This window comes from Pelodiscus sinensis, chromosome 5 (assembly GCF_052426305.1).
Source record: "Pelodiscus sinensis isolate ZL-2025 chromosome 5, ASM5242630v1, whole genome shotgun sequence".
In the NCBI taxonomy this organism is placed as follows: Eukaryota; Metazoa; Chordata; order Testudines; family Trionychidae; genus Pelodiscus; species Pelodiscus sinensis.
Genome location: NC_143056.1, coordinates 96377086 through 96399377, shown reverse-complemented (window position 1 = coordinate 96399377; position 22292 = coordinate 96377086).

Sequence of the window (22292 nt, the reverse complement as noted above, 5' to 3'; positions counted from 1 at the left end):
CTCCTGGCTCTCGGAGCCCTCCTCCTCCTCCTCCTGCTCCTCCTCCGTGTCTGGGAGCGGTCCCTCTGCCCCGGGGTCTATCACCTCCCGGGGGGCAGGGACGGCATGAGCCCCCAGGATGCGGTCCAGAGCCTGGAAGTGTGGGCACACCTCTGGGTCGGCCCCTGACAGGCAGGCCTGGGAGTAGGACTGCCGCAAGTCCGTAACCTACTCCCGGCTGCGCTGGTGGCCCCTGGCGGCCAGGCTGGCAGCCATGCGTCCGTACACTGCCACGTTCCTGTGGCTAGTGCGGAGATCATGGACATTGGAGGCTTCCCCCCAACCTTCGATGAGGTCCACGATCTCCGCACTAGACCACGCGGGTGCTCGCCTCTTGCGGCCCCGGGCAGGGTCCTGGGAGCCGCCAGGCTGGTCCCGGGAAGAGGGGGAGGGCTGAGTGGCATCGGGTGGCTGGCTCATGGGGTGTCAGCTGCTGGGTGTGCTGGCACGGGTGCTGGCAGCCTTGCAACTGGCACAAACCCCGTAGCCAGCCCGTGGCCCTTTAAGGGCTCCGGGGCCGGGAAGGGGGCAGACAAGTTTCCCTGGTGTTGGCCAGAGTGGCCACCAGGGAAAGCTGGGGAGGGCTAGCCTCCCACTAGTTCAAATTAAGGGGCTACACACCCCTTAATTCGAACTAGTAAGTTCGAACTAGGCTTAATCCTCGTGGAATGAGGTTTACCTAGTTCGAACTAAGCACTCTGCTAGTTCGAATTAAATTCGAACTAGCGGAGCGCTAGTGTAGCGCCTATGAAAGTTAGTTCAAACTAACGTCCGTTAGTTCGAACTAACTTTGTAGTGTAGACATACCCTAGGATAGCAGGTGTCTTTTGGTTACAGTGTGTGTAGAAAACCGTGCTTCCCTGATTCTTGATAGCCATCACTGTCATCATAGAGAGAAGATAACATATACTTGCACATTCACTCACTATTTGTGGCACCCTGTCCTCTAGCCACAGTAAAACCCATTTTAAAAAGTGACTTGGGGGCTTGAATCATTTTTGAAAATGTTCTTCTGGGTCAACAACTTTTGTTTCAGTGTCTCCAGAAAGAAATATTGCAGAGTTACAATTCCATACAACATTTCATATTGGGGAGGGGAGGTTTGTCTCCATTTGGGATGAAACCGTTCCAAAGCTCAACATGTGTCACCAGATTGAAATTGTGTTGCTCTACCTCTTTATATTAAAGTAGCACCTAAGGGGCAGGCACTGAATAAACACATAGCAGAAAAAGTCCCCGCCTGGAAGACCTTACAGTCAATTTGGAACTACAGGGAAAATAGAGATGGAATGGAACAAGGTGGATGGAAGATGATTTGTTTTTCTTGGACAGCATCCATATGTAAGTAATGTAATTAGCTCTGAAAGGCAGGGGGTTGGACTTAGCTGGGTTCACAATAACATTTTCACTATACTGCAGTTCAGACTTTGATGCTGTTACAGGGAAAGCCTGAGAGCATTGAACCGGCTTCCTCTTCTCCACTGTATGCCAGGAACCGCTGACAGCGTTTCTTCTCCCACTCAGATTCCCTCCCATGGAGTGCCATCTCCTCCTGCCTAACAAGGTCTTTTGGGCATTGAGCATTAAAAGGTCTTCAGGCCTAATTTTAGTGTTGAACTGACCCTTCTTGTCACCCAGTAGACACAGATTTCTTTGTCTGGCGACTGGAGAAACGTGGGAAAAAATGGAACTTGTTTTGCTCATTGCAGCTTGAAAACGAAGATGACTGTTCTGTGCTGCAATGTGGGCTCACTTGTTTTTTGCTGGGGATACACTAGGAAAGGCCATTACATGGCAATGTATCATCATCAAACCATGGTGGGACTAGTATCAAACAGGGAAATGTTGAACAATGAAAATACTTCCGAAGGAAATGGGCACTCTGACTGCATATTAGGTTTACCTGGCTTAGTGGAATTCCTTCCCTCACTCCCCCTTCTTATGTGAGTAGATGGACACATAGCTACCAGGACCTTTCCATCTGGCTCTGTAGAAAGCTTCTTCCCACATTACAGGATTCAAAGGCTAAAAAGGAGAAAGGTAGAGGCAGGGGCCTCTCACTTTGTGTAGGATGTTCTCCTGCTGATCTCCCAAATGTCCAGGGATATCCAGCTGACAAAAGTAGCATTAAAACCTAAAGAAACCCTCAACGCTGATGCTGTACATCGAGAGAAGAAATAGCAGTTCAGCTTTTATTGATGCTGTGCTAATAGGGGAAAGGGCCTGTAGCTCAGTTATGTGTGGGAATAGTGCCTCTGCACATCCCAGGATTCTCAAGAGCCGTGATGGTTAAAGTCATGATTGGAAGTGGTGGAAGAGAGAGTCCTTTCTCCAGCAACTGATCAATGGCAGGAAGGTCTGCAGTTAGAATACTGTGCTGCGTCTTATCCCATATGTAGGTAACAGAGCAAAATAACATATTCCTATCCATGGACCTCTCTGCATGACAGTTACTTAGGACACCACAAGTATCAGGGCAAGGTGGAGAGACTGTGGACTATGGCAGATGGATATTTTCCAGCTAGATAAGACAGGTAAGTCCCTCAGCTCAGTAATGCTTTTCTCTTTTGTGTGGGAAGGGGACATTTTCCCTTTTGGGGACATCTATACTGCGGTGCTATTTCGGGATACTTCCGGTATCCCGAAATAGCATTTCCCACATCTTGACAGCATACCTATTATTTTAAAATATCTTTTGAAATATAATGGGCTCGCCATACCAAAGTCCCTGCACACCTCATTCCACAAGGATTAAGGGACATTTTGGAAAACGGTTTATTCTGAAATTTGGTGTTGTGTAGACAGCGCCAAATTATGAAATAAGCTATTTTGAAATTAACTGGAAATAAGCTACGCCTGTGGTCACCCAAAGGTCGATCACGATCGACTAGTCGATTGCAAGGTGTATGGGGCCCCACCGCCGCCCCATTTTCCCTCCACCCCCGAGAAGCCCCACTACCTACCTCCAGCGAAAATAGAGGTAGTGCCGGCTTCCCGCAGGTGGACGGAAGTCCCGCAGCATAGCGCCACTTCCGGGGATTCCAGAAGTGCTTGCTGCTCTGCTGGGACCGCTGCAGGAGGGGGCATCGGAGCACGGTGACTTCCCTGCACCAGTGCAGGAGGGGTGAGTCAGCCCCAGGGCAGGCATGCGCGGGGTTCCCCTGTGCCTGGGGGGGGGGGGTTGGCCCCGAGGCAGGCACTCATGAGGTTTCTCTGTGCCACAGCGGGGGTGGAGGAGTTGGGGAGGTTTCCGTTGTGGGGCAGGCATGCCCGGGGTTTCCCTGCACCGGGGTGGACAGGACGGGGTGTTTCTGATGTGGGGCAGGCACGCGCAGGATTTCCCTGTGCCGTGAGGAGGGGGTGGGGGGGTGGGGGGGAGTCGGCCCTGGGGCAGGTGCACGTGTGGGTTTCGGCCCCAGGGCAGGCATGCGCAGGGTTTCTCTGCGCCGTTGGGGGCGGGGGGGAGTCAGGCCCAGAGGAGGCATGCGCCAGCTTCCTGGGGGGGGGGGGGGTGATCCTTGGAGGAAGCGGATGCAGTGGACTCTCTGACTCCCTGGTCCCCATTCCCCATTCCTAGAACTCTGACTCCATTCCTGCCCTCTCCGGCACCCTGCCCCCAGCTGCAGAACTCTGTCCCCACTGGCATCCTGTCGCCTGCCAAAGTACCCATTAGCACCCTTCTCCAGTACTATGTCCCCTGTTCCCACAAACACAGTTGGGGCCACATTAGTGACGCTTAGGGGGTGGAGTGTTGGAGGAGGGTTTTTTTTGCATCTCACTTGTGTTGTCCCAACTGACTCTTCTTGGGTCAGTGACCCCTGACTTAAAACAGGTTCCATGCCCTTCTCAGAAATAAAGACAATGCAGAAACTTTTTGTGTTTGACACAGTATTTTATTTTAAAATGAAGCCTGGCCAACAAACCCCTAATTGGGGCTAAGCCCCCATCTGGCCACAGCATTATAACATTCCTGCACTCCCCTTTCCCCCAGACCCTATATCTGAGCCTATCATACCATGGAACCCCTTGCCCTGAGCCCCTCACATCCCCCAACCCAAATTCCTGACCACTCCCATCCAGAAGTCTGCCCAGCCTGGTGTCCCCTCCCCCGAGCCAGCATCCCCTTATTCACTTTCTCCTGCATCCAGATTTTCTCCCAGCGCTTGCACCTCTCACCCCTTCCCACACCCAAATCCTTAATTCCCACCCCAGAGCATTCACATCCTTTCTCAACCCAGCAAGGTTATGGCTAGACTGCAGGAGTTTTTCAGGATTCCGGAGATATCCCAGAAAAACACTTCTGCATCCAGGGATGCGTTTGTTCTTCTGCTTCTTTTAGTGGAAGAGCAAACATGATCTTTTGGTCACCCCTATATTCCTCTTTCCACGAGGAAGAAGGGGGCTTCCAAAAGAAGGGGTTTTTCTGACATTTGGTCCAGTCTAGACAGGCCAAATGTTGGAAAAACCTCTTCCTACAGAAGAATTGGGGAAAAAAGAAGCAGTTTAAAGGCTGAGGATAGCAAGTGATGGAGAGGAGGAGAATAGAGAGGGCGGGACTTCAAGGAAGTGGCGGGGATTCAAGGAAGGGGCAGAGCAGTAGATCTTGGCTTGTTCTGTCATTTAAAAAGTGATCTTGGGTGTAAAAAGGTTGGGGACCACTGAGCTATGCAATTTGCGTAGCTCAAACTGCGTAGCTTATTTTGAGCTAAGGGTGTAGTGTAGACACCCCCCCAGAGATAGCTGCTAATGTTTATGGGAGTTACATGTGTTCAGCAAAGGGAGATGAGAAGTCTTCTCTTTGCTTAGGGAAAAATCTAGCATATTTTCATTCCTTTGAAATACCAGGGATTACAAGAGCCTCTCTTTCTCTTTTGTGTGAGAATAAATCCTGTCTAAAGAAGAAAGGCTCCTGTATTTCTTCATTAAGAATGCAGGGAAAATGTGTGCGGCTAACAATGGTGCCATCTGGAGTTTTGCTCTAAAAGTCTGCTGTGTTTGGTTGGAGGACAAATGGGATGACTTTCTCCCTTCACTTGGAGTCTGATTAAAATATTGCATTGATGGGTGCTCATAGTAGGGCATCACACCTGTATGCACACGCTCCCCAAACTCACACAGGTGTATGCATGCATACAAAGCTTTGTTTCTGTTGTGATTTTCCTCTTGAAAAGAATTAGGATATTAGGCTTGCTTGAATCTATTAGTCTTCTACAAGACATCTCAGCATCTGATCCAGTGGTATCTATCCACACAAAACTTCAATTGACATTAGTGGGAATTTTCCTTGCCTCAGGACTGCAGGATCTGAGGGGGTAGGATGGGGGGGATCATTGATGAAGGGAGTTGTAGTTTATCCACCAGCCATCATTAGTGATATTATTAATGTTAGGTTACCTCTCTTAGTTCAGAAAGCCCAGAAAAGGAAACTGTTTCCCCAAAGTCTCCACTGAGCTTCCCAGTCAAATACCGTCTGTACCACTACAAGCACAACTTGGTGAAGTGGAAGAATATGTCCGTTCATTTGACTGAGCTCCTACTATAGGAGTCATGCTCATGCCAAAGACACTCTGAAGAAGCAATTTATTAATTTTTTTTACAAAAGAACAACTTAGGAAAGAAATCTGTTTTTCTCAAAACTTTGTTTTTTAAAGCTATGTCACTTAAAAAAACAAACACAATTTCATCCTGGCTGGAGGAGATGTACATGTGGGGATGGGTGCCAATCTGGCAGGGATTTCTTTTGCAAAGCTGTCAAACTCTAAAAACAAGGGTTTGTAATATCCTTACTCTGACATGATGTCTTGGGTGTCCAGGCATGGACTTTGTAATCAGAGAATGCAAGTCAGCAGGGTCTGAAGCTGGGAGCAACAAACACAAGTATTTACTTCATTCAGCCAAAGGAGAAAATCCATTAGCTCGCAGAAGTATCAGATGCTTATCCTCTTCAGTGCACCAACCATTACAGGGGGGCAAATATCCACTCACAGCCAGTGTGGGTTACACATTAATCATCAGGATTCTTGCCTTTTGCACCTCCTTTGGGCACCCACAAAAGAGCAGATACACAACACGGTTTTTAAAGTGACTTTCAGTTACTCACTGGAAGGAGCTGACTGGAATTTGAATAGGAGGTCACAGCATGCATGAACAACACCTGTCAGGCACTGCTGTGATCCTGACAGAGTCCCTGGAAGTGTAATTGGCCCATCAGTCTGCATGTTGTTTACTTTAGGCTGTTTTTTCGGTGCTTTTTCTGTGCTTTTCCTTATAGAGGACCTGCAATTTTGTGTTCAGCTGGAGCCTGCTACAGAGGAGATTCTCACATACTGTGATCGCTCATGGAGATGTTACTTCTGTTCTTTTTTCTTTAGTTATTCACCAAGGCTACGTCTACACTGGCCCCTTTTCCGGAAGGGGCATGTAAATTTCACGAGTCGTCGTAGGGAAATCCGCGGGGGATATAAATATCCCCCGCGGCATTTAAATAAAAATGTCCGCCGCTTTTTTCCGGCTTTTAAAAAAGCCGGAAAAGAGCGTCTAGACTGGCCCCGATCCTCCGGAAAAAGTGCCCTTTTCCGGAGGCTCTTATTCTTACTTTGAAGTAAGAATAAGAGCCTCCGGAAAAGGGCACTTTTTCCGGAGGATCGGGGCCAGTCTAGACGCTCTTTTCCGGCTTTTTTAAAAGCCGGAAAAAAGCGGCGGACATTTTTATTTAAATGCCGCGGGGGATATTTAAATCCCCCGCGGATTTCCCTACGACGACTCGTGAAATTTACATGCCCCTTCCGGAAAAGGGGCCAGTGTAGACATAGCCCAAGAATGTAGCAGAGGTTACTCTGATAGAAAGTATATGGTTGCACTTTGAATATGGAAAAGGCTAGTATTATCACATCTAGATAAATAACAAAGTCCAGAGCCTAGATGACCATAATCTATCTTTTTTAACATAAATGAGTGCATAGTTATAGTTGATTTTAATTTACACGCTGTGTGCTAAGTAGCTTGGAGCCTGATAAATGGTTTTACATTCTTCTAGAAATATCAAGGACAATACTCATGAAAATCTAGTACACGTTGACTGTCAATATAAAGTCTGAGAATCACATCCCATGTTTTTATTTTATTCTCAAATATATTACATTTTTTTATGTATTTTCTTTCCTGGCTTTCTACAAGAAAAACACCAGACTAAAGGTGACAAAAGATGACATATCTGATGTAAAATTAGGAAAGTCCCTGAATGTCAGGAATATTTTAGAAGAAGGCAAATACATTTTCAAAAGATGTGAGAAGGCTCATAATATATTATCTTAACAACAGTTAAGTTGGTGGAGGATAATCAGTGGACTAATAATCAAACCACTCAGGGGTATTTAATTTTTTTCTAGTGTAATTTCAGCATTTAACGTCTTGCATTGCTTGATGTAAAAATCTTACTCAGAATTCAGTACAAACCATAGGTCATAAATTTTACAAATACCAATTCCTTTACAGAAACACAGAAGAAAAATAGCTGCTGAACAAGAGGAATTTTTCTTGTATTAGAAAAGCAATTTCTAAAACTGTGAACAAAACATGACAAAACAAACAACCCAAAAGACAAAAACTCTTTTCAGGAGTGAATCAAAGTGCAAGATAATGTTACAGTCCATTGACCTAGTGAGGTAAGTAAAACTTTTCTTGTGTAGGAGATTTGGAATTGGTCCAAGACAGGAATGAAATCACGCTGGATCTAAAACCCACCAAAAGCTTCCATTCAAATGGATGGTGCACTTTTAAAACTTTGCTTTCACCAAGGGTGTGTCTAGACTACATGCCTCCTTCGACGGAGGCATGTAGATTAGCCAGATCGGAAGAGGGAAATGAAGCCGCGATTAAAATAATCGCGGCTTCATTTAAATTTAAATGGCTGCCCCGATCTGCCGATCAGCTGTTTGTCGGCAGATCGGGGCAGTCTGGACGCGACGCGCCGACAAAGAAGCCTTTCTTCATCGGCACAGGTAAACCTGGTTTCACGAGGCTTACCTGTGCCGATGAAGAAAGGCTTCTTTGTCGGCGCGTCGCGTCCAGACTGCCCCGATCTGCCGACAAACAGCTGATCGGCAGATCGGGGCAGCCATTTAAATTTAAATGAAGCCGCGATTATTTTAATCGCGGCTTCATTTCCCTCTTCCGATCTGGCTAATCTACATGCCTCCGTCGAAGGAGGCATGTAGTCTAGACACACCCTAATATACAACATAGTTGATAAAATACACATTTTTCTCAATAATTAAAATTACATTAAAACAATTCACATGCAGTTTTCCCCAGGGAGAAAAAGAAAGAAAGAAGTAAAGTGCCACACATAATAAATGTTAGTCACAACACATACCCAGTTCAGCAAGGTGTTTAAGCTCATGACTACCATGAAACATGAAATTATGAAGGGATGACTCACATGGTTAAGGCCAGGCATGTACTTATGTACATTGGCCCTGGTCTACACTAGAGAGTTATTTCGAAATAACTCCCCTTATTCTGAAATAACATGTGGAGTGTCCACCCTACCAGATCTGTTATTTCAAAATAACAGGCTGGTTATTTTGAAATAATAACTCCTGCATTTCATGAGGAATAAGGCTTATTTCCAAATAGTTATTTCAAAATACCAGTAGTGTGGATGCTCCACTGATGCTATTTTGAAATTATTAATTCTCAGAGCCATTCAAAGTAATTACTCCCCAGTGTTTCCTGGGGCTCTAAGTTGAGGTAGTGTGTCCACAGTAAGGGTGCCTGCCTCAAATTAATTTTGAGGCTTCCCTGTAGTGCGAACACACTACTTCAAAATAGTTATTTCAGGAGTTATTATTTCAAAATAAGTTACAGTAGACTTCTGATAATCCGGAACCTTTGGGACCTAGTTGGTGTCGGATTATCGGCTATGCCAGACTATTAGGAAGTGCTATAAGATGGCTATGTATATACATACAGTATATAAAGTGTTTTTAACCCTTTTTATTGTAGCATAAGCACTGTCCAGCATCACACAATGTCAGTGGCAGACTGACTCGGTCCTGTCCAGTTTCACTCGGTTCAACTGATACCACTGCTGTCTTGTGGCTCGTTTTTTGCCGAAGCTCACTCACTAGGCTCTTGCCATTTTGATGCCAGACTGTTGGGAATGCCATACAATTGGATGCTGGACTATTGGAGTTTTACCGTATTTTGAAATAATTTCTAGTGTAGACATGTACTTGCTGTACCATGGCCTTACTGTACTATTGGAGAGTACGCAGATTCCAGGACCGATGCAAAAGAAATAAAAATATGAATAGAATAGTACTTGGAGGTTGGTGTCTGTTAATGATTAGACTCATCACTTACTTACAAAATTAGTTTATTTATACTTGTCAAGGGGTACGCCCCCGTCCAGGGGCTCGGCCCCCTCCGACCGGGCCTATACAGTACTCCAGAGTCCCTAGGCCAAGGTCCCGGCCCTTCTATTAGGGTATGTACGGTAGCAAAAGTCTCAACACCAAAGTCCCGGCCCTTCTATCAGGGCATATACGGTAGTAAAAGTCTCAACACAAAAGTCCTGGCCCTTCTATCAGGGCATATACGGTAGTAAAAGTCTCAACACAAAAGTCCCGGCCCTTCTATCAGGGCATATATGGTAAAGGCCTAGTCGCTCTGAGAAGCCTCCCCTGGCCCGGGGCTTGTTTGTCCAGGGAAGGGGAAAACAGGTGGTAGGGGGACCCGGGCCCTCCCTCTCCACCGGGTCCCAGCCCAGGGCCCTTTAGGCAGGGTCTATGGCTCCTGCCGGCTCGGCGGGGGATCCGGCCGATACAGGCCGAGCCAAATCTTGTTTCCCTTGCCCTGGGCTGCTTCCTACCGCGCCCTGGTTCCCCCCGGGCCCCTTCGCCTCTCAGGCAGGACCTGTCGGGGTTGGGGGCGCGCTCCTGCCACTCTGGGCCAGCGGTTGCTTTCTCCGTGTCCTGGTTCAGCGCGGGCGACGCCTCTGGACCCAGCGGCTGCAAGAACTCCGGTCCGGCCTGGTCTCCTCCTTCTCCCTGGGGCCTCTCTGCCTGCTGGGCTCCTCCTGCCTTTATACTCGGCCGCTGTTGGGAGCATGCCCAGCAGGGTCGGAGGGGCGGGGCCTTCTCTGCCAGCTGGGCCTGGGCTATCTCCTGCTCGTTAGTGCGGGGCCTGTCCGCCCCGTCACAATACTATAGATGTGTTTTATATTTTGTCAGCACTTCAGATACTGTAGACTGAATGCATTCATGAACTTTGCAATTATCTTCACTGTAGTTATTTAAAAAAGAAAAGCTGATGTGTGAACAAATATAATGGGAAGTAGTTTGTTTACCTGTTTCATATGGTGTATTGTTAAGATAAGAATTGTGTTAGGCACTGCTTAATTTATCATGAAAGCCATACTGGGGCTCTACCCAGGTGGCTAGAGAATTGTGGCTGCTGGCCAAGTGCCAAGCTCTGAAGGCAGCACCGCTGCCAGCAACAGCACAGAAGTAAGGAAGGCATGGGATTGTCATCCTTACTTCTGCACTGCTCTAGTGGTGGTGTTTCTTGCAGAGCTGGGTGCCTGCAGAGTTGCAGCTGTTGACTGGCTCAGTCCTGGCAACAGGAGTCATGGAACAATTATTATAGTGGGGATGCTGAACCAAACTGTAAACTCTGTGTATAATGGAAACCACTTCAGGTCAGGGGGTGCTTAGTCTCAATGGGTATGTTTACACTACAACGTTAATTCGAACTAAGCTAATTCGAACTAACGGATCCAGATTAAAAAACTAGTTCGAATTAGCTTTTTGCTAATTTGAACTAGCACGTCCACATTAAGTGGACCCTGAACCAGGGTTAAGGATGGCCGGAAGCAGTGCTGGCAGGGCATCAGAGGAGGACTTAGAGCGTGGAGATGCTATCTCAGGCTAGCCGAGGGCTGTGCTTCAAGGGTCCCGACCGCCACTCCGGACAGACAGTTCTCAGGGGTGCCCCGCTTGCAAAGCAGTCCTGGCTTGGATTGCCCGGACTACCCACACTGGGCACATCACAGCACTCGGCCATCAGACCGGCTGTACTTGCCGCAGGCTGCCATCTGGGGAGAGCGGGAAATTGGGGGGCTGCAGGAGAGGTTCCACCCCAAAAGCCTGCAGAGCCAGCCCAGTCCTCCCCATCGGGGGCACGTACCCCATTCCTCCCTCACCTCCTTCCACTTACCCTTCCCTAGCCCCTTTTCTTGATGTACAAAATAAAGGACAGTTGTGTTCAAAAACTGAATCTGTCTTTATTGAACAAAACTGGGGGAGACTGGGAAAAGGAGGTGGGCGAGGGGAAGAGAGAGGCTGGGAGAGGGGAGGGCAACTACAATGATCAGGGGTTGGGAACAGGTCCCATATGAAGAGAGGCTAAAGAGACTGGGACTTTTCAGCTTAGAAAAGAGGAGACGCAAGGGGGACAGGATAGAGGTCTCTAAAAGCAGGAGTTGGGTGGAGAGGGTGCATACAGAAAAGTTCTTCATTAGTTTCCATAAAGAAGGACTAGAGGACACCAACGGAAAGGAATGGGTAGCAGGCTTCAAACTAATAACAGAAAGTTGTTCTTTACAAAGCAAATAGTCAACCTGTGGAACTCCTTGCTGCAGGAGGCTGTGAAGGCTAGAACTAGAACAGAGTTTAAAGGGAACTGAGATCAAGTCATGGAGGTTGGGTCCATGGAGTGGTATTAGCCTGGGGGTAGGAGTGGTGTCCCTGCCCAAGGTTTGTGGAAGGCTGGAGAGGGATGGCACGAGACAAATGGCTTGGTCACTGTCTTCGGTCCATCCCCTCCAGAGTCCCTAGGGTTGGCCACTGTCGGCAGACAGGCTACTGGGCTAGATGGACCTTTGGTCTGACCCAGGACGGCCATTGTAAGCTCAGGGCTCAGGGTCGGGGGTCTCAGTGGACCCCCTTGATTTTCATGCACACCTGCTCCTGGGTGGCCAGGCTGGCAGCTCTCCTGCCCTAGCCGGCCACCTTCCTGTGCCTAATGTGGAGGTCATGGACGAGGTCCACGATGTTCGCACTAGCCCAGGCGGGTGCCCGCCTCTTGTGGTCCTGGGCAAGCTCCAGGGAGCCGCCAGCCTGGTCCCGGGAAGAGGGGGAGGGCTGGGGGGCATCGGGTGGGTGGCTCGATCCGTGCCAGGTGCAGGGTCTGCTGGCTGGGTGCTGACAGGCTTGCACCTGGCATGGGCACCGTAGCCAGCCCGTGCCCCTTTAAGGGCTCCAGGGCCGGGAGGGGGGCAGACGAGTTTCCCTGGTGTTGGCCAGAGTGGCCACCAGGGAAACCCACTAGTTCAAATTAAGGGGCTACACACCCCTTAGTTCGAACTAGCTAGTTCGAACTAGGCTTAATCCTCGTAAAATGAGGTTTTCCTAGTTCGAACTAAGCGCTCTGCTAGTTCGAATTAGATTCGAACTAGCGGAGCGCTAGTGTAGCGCCTATGAAAGTTAGTTTGAACTAACATCCGTTAGTTCAAACTAACTTTGTAGTGTAGACATACCCAATGGCTGCATCTAGACTGGCAAGTTTTTCTGCAAAAGTAACCGCTTTTGCGGAAAAACTTGCCAGCTGTCTACACTGGCCGCTTGATTTTGTGCAAAAGCACTGACGTTCTACTGCCTGAAATCAGTGCTTCTTGCACAAATGCTTTGACGTTCCCGTTCGGGCAAAAGCCCTTTTCCGGAAATGCTTTTGTGCAAAATGGCCAGTGTAGACAGCTGAAAACGGTTTTCCCCAAAAAGCCCCGATGGCAAAAATGGTGATCGGGGCTTTCTTGCGCAAAACCGCATCTAGATTGGCACGGACGCTTTACCGCAAAAAGTGCTTTTGCAGAAAAGCGTCCGTGCCAAGCTAGACGCTCTTTTCCGCAAATGCTTTTAAAGGAAATCTTTTCCGTTAAAAGCATTTGCGGAAAATCATGCCAGTCTAGACGTAGCCAATATGTGGGGAAGACAAAAACATGACAACAATATATTTGGAAAGGAAGAACAGAAAGCTGGCATGAGGTACAGGGTGAATGAAAATTAAACTAACAGGAATGGAAGGAGCACAGTGAGGAGCAAGGAAAGAAATACAGGCAGTCCCCGGGTTACGTACAAGATAGGGACTGTAGGTTTGTTCTTAAGTTGAATTTGTATGTAAGTCGGAACTGGTACATATTGTAGGGGAAACTCTAGCCAAACATTTCTCCAGAGCTCAGTTTTATTCTCCCACACCTCACTTCCCTCAGTCCTTTATTCTCAAGCCGAGGTGTCTGCTGAGAAAAGCCGCTCTGCGTCTCCCTGGTCTGCTGGGGGGGGGGAGGGGGGGGCGCTAGCTTCGCGTCTCCCTGGTCTGCTGGGGGGAAGCAGCTTGTGCGGGGTTGCCTTACCCAGTTTGTAAGTAGGGATCCGATGTAAGTCGGATCCATGTAACCCGGGGACTGCCTGTATTGGGAAAAGAAATGTTAGTTTCTGTAATTGATTTAGAAATCTAATAGTTACTAATTGTCTCTTCTCATTTATTATTATATACTTCAATTCTTGGTTTTACCCATTAACTTTATTCTCTAATAAATCTGTTAGTTTCTAAGGTACCACAGGACTCATTGTTTTTACATAACAATCAGTTTAGTTAAAATCCATCTGTATTGTCTAGAATGATGACTAACAGTGTCTATTCCACTTCAGGCCCTGCCCCATTGCTCACCCTCATTAGCCTCCCCAGGATCTCATGGCATTGTGAGGAAACAGAGATACTACCTCAGTTGCCAGTGACTATGTACTTAGGTTGTTACAGATTGAACATCTCTAGTCCTTTGGGACCTGCCTGGTGCTGAATCAGAGAATTTGCCAGACCTCGGGAGGTCAATATTGTCTAGTACAGTGGTTCCCAACATGGGCTCCGCAAGAGTATTGCAAGGGGTCTGTGGAAAAACAGAAAAGATACAAAAAATGATCATAGAAAATAAGTTTTAAATAAATTGTAAAGTTACAATCAATTGTTATTTTTAAATTAAGTATCTTCCAATAATGTTATTAATTGCTGCCCGGAAATCTATGTTGTGGTGCCTTTGTGTGACAAAATGATTACAACGGTTAGAAGCATACAAACGTTAGTCATACATTCAACATGAATCTGTGGCTGAAATTACACTTGCTGAAGAGAAAGGAGACTGATGAGCAGAGTGAAGCATCGACAAGAGAAACGTCTAATCAAACAGATATAAGTAAATGAAAAGTGAGAAAATACTCTGCTGACTACTAGAATTGCAGCTAGAATTGGCTTTGATTGGGGGTCCACGAACAGTTTGGGGGTTGATTAGGGATCCACTAATAGTTTGGTGGGATGATTGGGGGCCCACACTAGTGAAAAGGTTGAGAATCACTGGTCTAGTAGCATTACCAATACTTCCACTGCTTACTGGGCTCTTAGAAGACATTTAGGGGTAAATTAGAGCTAAATAACAGCACAAAACACTGAGAGTCAGGACTGGTAGCTGTAAACAAACTTCATGGGACCATGGGAAACTTGGCCACACCCATGGCAAATAGACATTTGACTAATTAAAATCATGCCAGAGCATGGATGTTGCCAGACCAGAAAGTGCTGGGCTAGAGAGGTCCAACCTGTACTAATTCATGACTCAACTTCCATGAAGGTCAATCTTTTGGTCTTTTCCAGTCTGAGGTACGCACCAATGAGTACCTGAATATAACAGTCAACCAGTCATAACTCCATATATTTTAAATACAAGGAGGTGCTAAGTATAGAAAGCATGGTTAAGGCATAAAATAAAAGACAATTAAATGAAATAAAAGTGTAGCTAAGCACCACTAAAATTGGTAACCAATCTCAGCTAGAGAAATTGGTATAATCATAATTCATTTATGAAAATATTAAATGCTCCATTCTCCAAGCTAGAAGTCCTTGTATTGCTGCATATCAGGAGATAACTACTGTCAGGAGAGATGTAGTAGGTATGACAATGAATTTTCTAAAGGGCTAGGACCTTTTTGTAGGAGCAAATACTTCTTGGTGCACGTCTGTGAGCACCCCAAACTGTGGAAAATTGCTCATAAACTGCACCCACTAAATTTATGGTTTCCATACTAATGAATGGTACTGTTGTCCAGGCCCCATTTGATTTTGACTGCAGCAAAGTCAAAATTGTTGTCTGAGACACCTGTACATCGTGATGCTCCAGACACCCGGAGATATGAGCCAGTACATCATCTCCATCCCTTAGCAAGAGTGAAAGCTTTGATGTTGCGAAGCTGTGTATGTCAATTTCCTGACACATTAGCTTATTTGCCTTTCCAGCAAACTCTTCAAGACTCTAACTCTTGCCCCACAGATAACAGTCAGTGAACCCTACTTCCCGAGTTCCCCAGAACCATATCTGTGTAGTACCCAGTCCTTCTCAGGCTAAGTCTATTCTACAGGGTTTTTCCAGGGGACGTGTCTGCTCTTCCGCTTTTTTTGTGTGTAGAAGAGTAGACACGCTCTTTCAGAAGCCCTGTCTTCCTCGTCCAATGAAGAAGAAGGGCTCTTTTGAAAGAGGAGGCTTTTCCAAAATTTGGCCCAGTGCAGAGCGCAATTTGGGTACCTTTTTCCGATAGATCTTTGTAGTGTAGACATAGCCTCAGTGAGCACTCACAGAAATTATTAAGTTCTCTGATTTCAGAGAGATAGAGCACACAATCAACCTGTTATGTTAGCTGAAGACTCACACTTCACTTGGATAAACAGCACTGAGATGTGTTTTGCAATGAAACAAGAATAATTTTATTCACAAAGACCAGAGATGTAAGAATAAAGAGAGAGGAATGGTTACAATAAAACAAAATATAATGCATGCCTAGTGACTAAAACTTAATTTTAGCAAGTTACAGTCTTTCCCTAAGCAGTTTCCTTACTTACATCAAGTTACGAGCATTCCTAGCCCTCCAGACTAAAGGATCCAGCGTGGCTCAAAGGATGCTGTTCAATGGATAACTGAAAGGTCTTTTCCCAGCACACATCTATAACTCTTTGTATACAACCCACAGATTCATCATACAATGATTTTTGGGACTAATGTGCCACCAGTTTACATATGACAACAGTGTGTTAGACAATGACAGTTTCAGGCTCCATGTGAGTTATGGAATGGGGGGCCTTCTGCCAGTTGTCACAAACTGGTATTGCAAGAAGATGGGCTTCTGCAGTTATGTGCAGAGAATGCCTCCATGGAAATGGAAAGTCATCGAATATGTAGCAGACTGTTGGGGACCACAAACATTCTCTAAATTGTGGGGGTGGACAAGAAATTAGCTTTTTATTTGTGTTGGGGTGAGGTTGGGTTTATTTTAACCAAAATTTAGGGAGTTTTCAGGGATTTCTTTCCTCCCCTGCCTGTTTCTCCAAAGATAAATAAAGTGATACCAGCTCCATCTAGCTAATATCTAAGGGCATGTCTACACAGCAGGGCAAAAGTCAAATGAAACTATGCAGCTTCAGCTATGTCAATTGCGTAGCTGAAGTTGAAACAGCTTAATTCAGCTTTTGGTGCTGTCTACACAGCAGGAAGCCGAAGGAAGAAAACTCTTCCTCCGAATTCCCTTACTCCTTGTGAAATGAGGGTTACAGGAGTCAGAGCAAGAAGTCCTCCAGTTGGACATTATTTTGAAATAATGGCTTGCTGTGTAGATGGGCTCTTTGTTATTTCGGAATAATGCCAGTTATTATGAAATAATGCTGCTGTGTGGATATACCCTAACTTATATATTCATCTAGATAATTACATGACCATCATCATAATATCCAAGTACTTCACAAACCTTAATGGAAATTATCTCACAATAACCAGGATTTCTTGAAAAGAGACAGTTCTATGTGAAGTACTTAAATGACCCTGGCTATTACTAGAGTATCTCAGCACCGCACAATCTTTAATACATAAATCTTTATGATACCTGTCTGAGGCAAGGAAGTGCTGTTATCCCTAATCTACAGTTGGGGAACTGAGGCACAGAAAACCTAAGTGACTTGTCCAAGGTCACACAGGAATTCTGTGACAGACCAAGGAATACACCTGGAGATTTTTGACCATGGGACCATCCTTCTTCACATTTAGTCCCTTTGACACTTTGGCTGATTGTATGCTTACTTAGCTAATAATAATATTGGGTATATCTATAGCTATATATTAGAGAGAGAAAGTGAGAGCGAGAGAGAGCATACCAAAGTAAACACTGTAATAAATTCTCCCTAGATTTCTAGCTAGATTAAAATTGGCCCCAGGCATATTTAATTTATATGCTAGCCTTGACAGTTTTTTTCTCTATCCTTGTGTAGCAATAGCTGTCCTGGAACCCCTGAGAGGAGCTGCTAATTTTGCTTGTAGTTCGTGATGGGAACTTTTCTTTTGCTGTTAACTTTGTCACTTGTTCGCCCACAACGCTATACAACTTCCCCAATACAAAGAAGTTTAATGAACTGTTGTCAACACATTATTTGCTTGGAAACAGTTCATTCTATTTTCTTTGCCCACTTGAGCCTATATAAGTGGTACACAAAGCTATTAGGTATCAGGCTCCCATTTTACACTTATCTAAAGCCATTAATAATCAAGCTGAGCCTGGACCCTGATTTTTGCCAATATAATTTTCTATTGAAAGAACTGCATACAATTGTTTCTGATGTATCTGGTTGTCACAGCTGATAAAATGCATATACTTTTCCTGAGTATATGTGTGTATCAGTAAACATAACTGCAAGAAAGAGAAAGCTCATAACTGTTATTTCATGCCCCAATCCATGACGCAGTTGTGGATAAACTGACACATAAAGTTAATAAAGTTCTTATACCACTTTGGTGGCACAAGGTCAAATTTTCATTTAGATGGTGTCAGTAGGAAACTGGCAGAACTCTCCAGTACAATGATGGCAAAAAATCACTCATTCTCTGGGCTGCTAATAGTGGTGACTAGACAGAATTCATAATCAGGTTGGTCGCAGAGGATACACTAGGAACTCTGACATGCTGATTTGGGCTCAGAGTCTCCTATGGGAGTTACACTTTGTTACCACAAGGCTAAATTTGGGCTAAGATAGCTGTGTCAGACTATGCTCAAAAACACGAATCTCCTAACTCCTGACCTTGTACACGAACACAAAGACAATCTCTTCTAGTATAATATGTGTAAACTGTATGCATAATACTTTCTAACATGGAGTCCTTCAACAAAATGTATAGCACCTACAGGGTGTGACTGCACAGCAGGGCTTAACTCGAAATAAACTAAGCAAATTGAACTACGTCAATTGCATAGCTTATTTCAAAATTGGGAGCATCTACACAGCACTTATTTAGAAATAGAGACTCTTCCTCCGACTTCCCTGTGAGGGGGGTGCGGTCTCAGAAGACCCCTTTTGGTGCCTCCCAGGGTGCTGACACGGCCACTGCCACTCGCCTTCCCACTCTCTGGGGCTCTTCACTGCCTGGTCCTGCCAGGCCAGCTCCCTGGTCTCCCCCAATCACGGCCCTGAGCTGAGATCTCTGACCCCCAAGAAGCAGTACAGTTACTGAACCTCTTCAAGTTTGATTAGAGTGCAGTTTAGGGCCCAGCTCTTCGGATACCACTCCCCAAATGACATCAAACCCCAAAGAATTAGGTAAGTCACCTTTAACAATGAAAGGGGGAATGTGCACACTGATTGCTCTCCCATGTAATAATTGCTTACACTGGGTTTGATAGAAAATAAAAGTGATTTTATTAAGTACAAGCAGTAGGATTTGAGTGGTAATAAGCGAGAACAGGCAGAGCAAAGTAGATTACAAATCAAAAGAAACAAAAATGCTTGGCTAATTCTACCCTGGAACCTCAGTGCAAACTTTTCAAACTCACCCTAAAACATCTTTTCCAGCTGCCCTTGCAAATCAGGGCTGTCTCCCCACCCTGGGGTCTTCAGCTCCTTCCTGCAGGTGCAGCCCAGCCAAAAGACCAAAGGCTCCTGCCTTCCTATTCTTTTTAAAGCATTCCCTTGTTCTATGGGGAATCCCTAAGGACTACTGCTAAGCCTTAAGGACAAAAGGCTATTTGCATATTACTGCTGAGACACTGGGGTCCCAATTGATGGCTTTCCATTTACACATTTAAAAATCATAAAGTATACCCTACTCCATATGTCTAATTTTACACACAAAAATGATACACACATCAAAATAAGATAAACAGAATCAGCTGATCATGACATGAAGATTGATAGGTTACATGAAATAATTTGCTCCACGCACCTTTGAGTTATTTATATTAATGTTCTTTGGGGGGGGGGGGGGGGAGGAAGGGATGTCCATCACATTCCCTTACTCCTTGTACAATGAGGGTTGCAGGAATCAGAGTAAGAAGTCCTCCAGCATGACAGTATTTTGACTTTATTTTGAAATAACTGCCTGCTGTGTAGACATGGACTAAGTATGGACGAAATAATGTGGCTGTGTAGACGTACCCACAGTTTTTGGTCTGATTCTGCAGTTTCTCCATGTGTGTCCCTTCCCCTGATGTCAATGGCAGCTGTTTGATATGAGAACTTCAAGTGCAGCCTGTAGATCCTAAAAGCATCGCTTCCCATTCAAATAATTGGACAAATTGGTGGCAGATATGACACAAATTAAAAGACACTATCAAATACATTTGCTACTGGAAAACATATGTGCCATACAGTGAAACATATCAAAATTATTTTCTCTACATCTGTGACAATTTGGCACAATACCAGTTTGCAATGTGAGACATCTCTAGGCACAGAGCTACTGGAAAAGTTCTTGAAGCATTTTTGAATTCTTTGTCTTGAACCAAAATGTTGCTCTTTCCAGTTTCCCCCCAAATATACGGAACTTTAACAGTCCAAAGGCAGCATTAATTGTGATCTCACAGTCTAATCTCTCCCCAAATTATTCCTGACCAAAGCAGGAGCATGGAACTGCTGTCCATAGCCTCATAGCCAGAACAAGGAGTATATGTGCCAAATTTCACAGATCATGCTTCTGACCAGCCACTAGAATGGCCTGGTTCTACTTGCCAAAGAATACTTGCAAAGGCATCCTCTCCATGACTTTTTCTGAGATCCTTAACTGATGTGAAAATTTACCACCCCATATTTTCCCAACTCCACTCAGTTTCCTTTGGCATCTCATCAGGAGCAAATGCCACACACAGTCTAACACCTAATATCTCCTGGGTTTTGTATGCCTTCACAATGATTGTACTCTCTGCTTGCCTTGTTTCAAAACTGCAAATACAGAGGGAGGACATTTGATTCAGTACATTGAGCAAGCAGAGTTTCCCCCCTTGCTGAGAAGGAACCAAATATATCTAGCCTAAGTGATTCTTGCCAGGTTTTTTACTAACCTCATCTTAAAAGCTCCTAATGACAGGGATTCCACAGTGCAAATAATTCACTGAGCTTCATTCATCTTTATTTATGATAAAACCTAGAGGTTGAAACAACTGAGGCCCCATTGTATTCACTGTATGAATGCATAGAAATGGGCAGTCCCTGCTCCATTTCCCAGTCAAAACAGATTAGAGAGACAAAATGTGGGAGAGAGGAACTATAATTACAGATAGGGAACTGAAGCGCAGAAAAGTGATCTGTCCAATGAGACCCAGGAAACTTGTCACAGAACTAGGGGTAAAGCCAGGTTTCCTGAGTCCCTACTTAGTGCCTTACCTCAGGGCTATCCACTCTCCAAGACTATCTTCCCTTCTAACATTCCTTCTTCTAACATTGTTGTTTTGAAGAATCTCCCTGATCATGAGCTTAAAGGGAATCCAAGAAGAATAGAGAAAGTGCTAAGACTGAAAATCAACCACTTGTGCTATTTTTGTTCGAGTCTCCCTTTTCATCCTTCTGTGCAATCCAGGTCAGGATGGATCCAACAGGATCAAGGGGTTGGGTGCATGATTTTATGGGACTGCTGCATCAGTTTGCATTATGATCTGGATTTTTTATGTGCACTGGGAGTTTTTATTTCCACCCTTTATTTTGTTTGAGTGGGGTTACATTCAGATGCCAGTTATGCATTTTTCTCATGATATTAGGCTGGGGTGCATTAGGATCTAGATTTTTTTTAGTGGAATAGGAGTGGTTATACTTATTTTCCAGTTAGATCTCCCCATCCCCTACATGAATGTTGTAAAAACCTGGATCTGGCTCCAGCTGGATTTTGGGCATATTTGATATCAAGTCCCACATTCTACTATCTGCTTGTTTTTTTGGTGGAGTAGGAGGAGCTACTCTTATTTCTTCTTCCTGCTGTGTTTTTTTTTGAGGAGGGTAAGGGCTAAAAGTGGATGGATCTGGTAGGATTCAAATCCATATCTGGGGTTTTGTAATGCTCTGCATAGTGAGCAGCTAGACTTATTTCTCTGTAGGAGCATTACAATTTGAGGCCAAAGTTTGGCAGGATTCAGGTAATAGATCCAGGGTTTTGCAATGTTCCTGCTCCAGGGAGCACTGAGTCAACAGTGTGTCCTTGTAGTTAAGAAGGCTAACAGCATATTAGGGTGCATTAGGAGGAGCATGCCAGCAGATCTAGAGAAGCGATTTTTCCCATTTATTTGGCTCTGGTGAGGCCACATTTGGAGTGTTGAGTCCAGTTCTGGGCCTCCCACTATAGAAAGGATGTGGATGCATTGGAGAGGGTCCAGCAGAGGGCAACCAAAATGATTAGGGGGCAGGTGCACATAGCCTACCGGGAGAGGGTGAGGGATTTGGGCTTATTTAGTCTGCAGAAGAGAAGAGTGAGGGGGGATTGATAGCACCCTTCAACTTCTGGAAGGGAGGTTCCAAAGAGGATGCAGAGCTGCTATTGCCAGTAGTGACAGATGACAGAACAAGGAGCAATGGTCTCAAGTTACAGTGGGAGAGGTCTAGGTTGGATATTAGGAAAAACTATTTCACTAGGAGAGTGGTGAAGCACTGGAATGGGTTACCTAGGGAGGTGGTGGACTCTCCATCTCTAGAGGTTTTTAAGTCCTGGCTTGACAAAGCCCTGGCTGGGATGATTTAGTTGGGATTGGTCCTGCCTTGGGCACGGGGCTGGACTCAATGACTCCTGAGGTCTCTTCCAGCCCTAGGATTCTATGATTCTAGGGTGGATTGGATTTCCCGCACCCCCCCCCCCCTCCAATAAGAGCAGTAGGTCTGCTTTTCTGTTATGAAGCAACACATTGGGAAATCATGGC